This window comes from Pseudorca crassidens, chromosome X (assembly GCF_039906515.1).
Source record: "Pseudorca crassidens isolate mPseCra1 chromosome X, mPseCra1.hap1, whole genome shotgun sequence".
Taxonomy (NCBI): domain Eukaryota; kingdom Metazoa; phylum Chordata; class Mammalia; order Artiodactyla; family Delphinidae; genus Pseudorca; species Pseudorca crassidens.
This window is the reverse complement of record NC_090317.1, coordinates 11501371-11507402: the sequence shown is the minus strand read 5'-3', so window position 1 is coordinate 11507402 and position 6032 is coordinate 11501371. Positions and strand designations below refer to the sequence as shown.

At 37.4% G+C, this 6032-nt stretch overlaps 1 pseudogene; it reads right to left on the bottom strand.

Annotated features, from left to right (window-relative positions):
- Positions 1–2725: 2725 nt before the first annotated feature.
- Positions 2726–4737, bottom strand: LOC137217320 (tigger transposable element-derived protein 1-like; annotated as a pseudogene).
- Between the last annotated feature and the right edge of the window lie 1295 nt (positions 4738–6032).

The following is a 6032-nucleotide window of genomic DNA, read 5'->3' as shown; positions in this document are numbered from 1 at the left end:
CTGGTATATAAGAGAGCCATCGACTTCTGTAGATTGTTTCTTCCAGGAATTTCATTTATCGAAGAAAGTTTTTATTTATGCTTCACATTCGAAGGAGAATTTTGCTGGATATAGAATTCTAGTATGGTGCTCTTTTTTTTCTTTTTAAGACTTTAAATATTTCATTCTACTCTCTTGCTTGCATGGTTATTGGCAAGAAGTTTACTGTAAATTTTAATCCCTATTTTTTCATTGGTAAAGTTTTTTCTTCAGGCTTCTAAGTTTCTTCAAATTGTCTTTGTTTTTTGCTATTTGAATATGGTTTACATAAGTGTGTGTGTGTGTATGTGCATGTGTGTGTGTGTATAACATAAATGCATACACAGCTACATTTGTTAATATGAGTTATAAAGGAGGGGCTGTTCGAATGGGGGGAAAGAGAAGCTAAACATTATAAAGAAGAAGAAAATGACTGTACACAGTACGTGTGAGTATGACCTCAGATAATGCATTTATGTAAAATTATATATGTAAATACATCCTAAAAACGAGTTAAAAAAAAGAAAATATAAATGGATTGCTTGTAAAAAATGAGGTTTTAGAGATTGTTGACTGTACAAGAAAGGCCACTTACATAAGACATTTCTCTCATTTCAATCAGAAGTAAAACAAAGTAAGTTTTCTGTGACCTTTAATCATAATCCTGTGTGAATTTGAGCAAACGGTCACTGGAATTCCATAAACCAATGTTTTTCAGCCTAACACAAGCTTGAGTCTTCCTCTGCCTAAGAAACAGCAAATAATCCATCTAAGCTGTGAATAAAGATTCTTTAATCTTATAGAAAATGAAGCTTTATGTATTTGATATTTCCTGGTGACAATGGACTTCAATGTTATTGTTGTTCCTTTTTCCCTATTACATACTATTATCAGGAAATATCCAGGCTAGCATATACACTTCCCCAGGAAAGCTTAAATATTTGATTGCATGAAGTGTAACTGTCACTCAACATGGATAATTAATACTCTCACTAGAATGAATTTTCTAAATCAATATTCCCCCTTACAGTAGTCACTCAGCATGTATTTGTTTATTAATCATACTTTATTTTTTTCATGATATATATGCTAAGAATGTACTATGTGCCACATTCTATTCTAGGTGCTCAGGACACAGCAGTGAAAAATCCTGCACCTTTTGGACTATGTGTCGTAATGGAGAGCGATACTGTTGACATGGGCCAGGTAATTTCAGAGAGTTGCAAGTATAATGAAGAAAACCAAGGTAAGTAAGTAGAGGCTGATGGAGTGAGGGTGAGGCCTGTTTTTAAGTAGGGCGACACAGCAGAGACGTGAATGAATGGGGAAAAGAGCATCTGAAGTCTGGGGGAAGAGCACTTCAGGCAGAGAGAACAGCAAGGATAACAGCCCTGAAGTAGGAACAGGCTTCACAAGTTCAAGGAGCTGCAAAGAGTTCTGTATGACTAGAGGAGCAAGCAATGGAGAGGGAGAGGGAGGAGAGGATTCTGGAGGTGAGCAAGAACCAGAACTAGCAGGGGCTTGTAGAGCAGGGAAGGTGTTTGCATTATATTCCCATGGTGATAGGAAGCCACCAGATACCTTTGAAAGGGGAAATTAACTGGAGAGATTTACATTACAAAACTATCTTGTATTACAAAAATGGGATTTAGTATTTTATTTTGAATTTTGATTTCAAAATTTATTTTGAAATCCCAATTTATTTGGGATTCCATTCAAATCTTGTATCACATTCATGGTTATATTTCTAATAGAATAAAATATTTGTACTCTGAGGATTAATTTCATTGAAAAAATATTTTATGATTAAGGCAACTGAAAAGAGTCCCGGGCAAGCAGAAGCTGGGTTAGAGGCCCAAACTTCTTTGTTTTAAAGGTAACTACTGGGTTGGAATTCTTCTTGACTCTCTATCTTAAGTGGAGATTACTCTTTAACTCCCTGCGTTTGGAAATTGTTCCTGGTTCTCTCTCTTAAGTGAGGTTTCTCTTCCCAACTTCTGAGCTGGAAAAATAATCCTGGTTCTTTGTAAGAATACTCTATTCTCTCTATTTGATTGCTGCTACTCACGTGAGAACTTCTCAGTTGACAGAAACCCCTTTCTTAAACCTATATTGATCTTCTTGTTGGCATAATTTTACTAAGAAAAATATATGGAAATTCAGTGGTCTCTTTGGGAAACTTGAGATCTTCCCAATCTGACCCTCCTATCCTCTCCCTTCGCATCACCTCTGTTCTTCTTTCATTCTTTTACCATATTCAAGCTTCTTTTCAATTAAAAATATCAAAGACAAAAGTGTACTAAAATTTTAGAATGGAAAGCTATATGGTCTCTCTTTGTGTCTATTCATAAGATTATGTATGCCTATAAGGTATGTTATGCATATGTGATATTTTCTTACCTCTGGACAGTATTAACAAATTAATTTTTTAAATAACTTAAAAATTTATAAAACCAATCTGCTCAACTGATTTAGAAATAAATGAGCACTTATATAAATTAAGTACAAGTATAACCTACCTCAGATATATTGCAGGTTCAATTCCAGACCACCACAGTAAAGCAAAAATTGCAATAAAGCATGTTTCCCAATGCATATAAGAGGTATTTTTATACTATAATGTAGTCTATCAAGTGTGCAATAGCATTACATCTAAAATAACAATGTATATACCTGAATTTTAAAAACACCTTACTGTTAAAAAATGCTAATCATCATCTGAGCCCTCAGTGAGTCACAATCTTTTTGCTGTAAGAGAGTCTTGCCTCAGTGTTGATGGCTGCTGACTGATCAGGGTGGTGGTTGCTGAAGGTTGGGGTGACTGTGACAGTTTCTTAAAATAAGACAACAATGAAGTTTGCTGCATTGATTGACTTTTCCTTTCACAAACGATCTCTCTAGCATGCAGTGTTGTCTGATAACATTTGGCCCACGGTAGAAATTCTTTCAAAACTGGAGTCAATCCTCTCAAACCCTGCTGCTGCTTTATCAACTAAGTTGATGTCATATTGGCAATCTTCTGTTGTCATTTCAACAATCTTAACAGCATCTTCACCCAGGAGTAGATTCCATCTCAAGAAGCCACTTTCTTTGCTCATCCATAAGAAGCAACTCCTCATCCCTTAAAGTTTTATCGTGAGATTGCAGCAATTCAATCACTTATTCAGGATTCTAATTCTAGTTGTCCTGCTATTTCCACCACATGAGTAGTTACTTCTTCCACTGAAGTCTTAAACACCTCAAATTCATCCATGAGGGTTGGAATCAACTTCTTCCAGACTCCTGTGAATGTTGATATTTTGACCTCCTCCCATGAATCATGAATGCTCTTAATGGCATCTAGAATGGTGAATCCTTTCCAGAAGGTTTTCAACTTACTTTAAACGTATTTATCAGAGTAATCACTATCTATAGCAGCTATAGCCTTATGAAATGTATTTCTTAAATAATAAGACTTGGAAGTCAAAATTACTCCTTGTGGGGCTTCCCTGGTGGTGCAGTGGTTGACAGTCCGCCTGCCGATGCAGGAGACACGGGTTAGTGCCCTGGTCCAGGAAGATCCCACATGCCACAGAGCAACTAAGCCCGTGAGCCACGGCCACTGAGCCTGAGCGTCTGGAGCCTGTGCGCCGCAACTGGAGAGACCACAACAGTGAGAGGCCCACGTACCGCAAAAAAAAAAAAAAAAAAAAAAAAATTACTCCTTGATCCATGGGCTGCAGAATGGATGTTGCAGGCATAAAAACAATATTAATCTTGTTGTACATCTTCATCAGAGAGCTTGGGTGACCACGTGCATTGTCAATGAGCAGTGATATTTTGAAAGGTATCTTTTTTATTTTCTTAGCAGTAGGTCTCAACAGTGAGCTTAAAATATTCAGTAAACCATGTTTAAATAGATATGCAGTCACCCAGGCTTTGTTGTTCCATTTGTAGAGCACAGGCAGAGCAGATTTAGCATAATTCTTAAGGGCCTTAGGACTTTTGGAACGGTAAATGAGCATTGGCTTCAACTTAGAGGCACCAGCTGCATTAGCGCCTAACAATGGAGTCAGCCTGTCCTTGAAGTTTTGTACCAGGCATTGACTTCTCCTCTCTAGCTATGAAAGTCCTAGGTGGCATCTTCCTCCAATGGAAGGCTGGTTGATCTATATTGAAAATCCGTTGTTTAGTGTAGCCACTTTCATTAATGATTTTAGCTAGATCTTCTGGATAACTTGCTGCAGATTCTACATCAGCACCTGCTGCTTTGCACAGGTGTGCAAAGTGCTTTGCACTTTGCACTTTTATGTTATGTTTACAGCTTTTTTTCTTAAAGCTCATGAACCAACCTCTGCTAGCTTCAAACTTTTCTTCTGCAGCTTCTTCACCTCCTTCAACCTTCATAGAATTGAAGAGATTTAGGACCTTGCTCTGGATTAAGCTTTGGCTTAAAGGAATGTTGTGGCTGGTTTGATCTTTTATCCAGAAGACTAAAACTTTCTCCGTATCAGCAATAAGGCTGTTTTGCTTTCTTATCATTTGTGTATTCACTGGAATAGCACTTTTAATTTCCTTCAAGAACTTTTCTTTTGCATTCACAACTTGGCTAACTGTTTGGTGCAAGAGGCCTAGCTTTTGACCTATCTCAGCTTTCAATATGCCTTCGTCATTAAACTTAATTATTTCTAGCTTTTGATGTAAAGTGAGAGACGTATTACTTGAATGCTTAGACGCCATTGTAGTGTTATTAATTGGCAAAATTTCAATATTGTTGTGTCTCAGGGAATAGGGAAACCCAAGGAGAGGGAGAGAAATGGGGGAAGGGCCAGTCGGTGGAACAGTCAGAACACACACATTTATCAATTAAGTCTGCCATCTTATATGAGTGTGGTTCATGGTACCCAAAAAAAATGACAATAGTAACATCAAAGATCACTAATCACAGATCACCATAACAAATAATAATAATTTCATAATAATCATGAAAAAGTTTGAAATATTGTGAGAATTACCAAAAAGTGACACAGAGTCATGAAGTGAGCAAATGCTGTTGGGAAAAGGGTGCTGATAGACTTGAATGGCTCAGAGTTGCCACAAACCTTCAATTCGTAAAAGACACATCTGTGAAGCGAAATAAAGGAAAGCACAATAAAACGAAGTTTGCCTGTATTCCTAAGTACCCCAAAATATAGAAACTAACCCAATGATCTTCACGTTCACATGACTTGGGTAAATCTTTGGCAATTAAGGCTAGTGTAATAGCGTTGGTTTAATTTAAAACAAATTATGTCTTATGGGGACTTCCCTGGTGGCATAGTGGTTAAGAATCCACCTGCCAATGCAGGGGACATGGGTTTGAGCCCTGGTCTGGGAAGATCCCACATGCCGCGGAGCAACTAAGCCTGTGCACCATAACTACTGAGCCTGCGCTCTAGAGCCCAGGAGCCACAACTACTGAAGCCCGCATGTGCCCAGAGCCCATGCTCCACAACAAGAGAAGCCACTGCAATGAGAAGTTTGTGCACTGCAACACAGAGTAGCTCCCGCTCACCGCAACTAGAGAAAGCCCAGCAACGAAGACACAATGCAGCCAAAAATAAATAAATAAATAAATAAATAAATTAAAAACAAAACAAAACTATGTCTTATGAAATATCAATATTAATTATAACATGAGCATACATTTTTATTCTACTTGGGCTTACTAATCACATAAACTAATATTGTATTTACTGGATGTTTAAATTACAACTGTAACTCTGCCACCAGCTGTCTCCATTTTTCCCTCAGGGAAAAAATGTACAAATAAAGATGCAGTAAGATGAATTGCTTGATACCCATAACTTCATGTATATCAAGAGCAATAGTAAACCAAAAAAATTTATTTAACATTGTTTTAAATTTTTGCTTTTGTGATGCTTGACTAACATGCATGTGCTGTAACAGTAATCAACAGAGAAATTACTTGAGGGGATGGCTAGCCTTGTTTGGTGTTATAGAATGTCTGCTTGGAAACAGGTCCCTAAATCTTT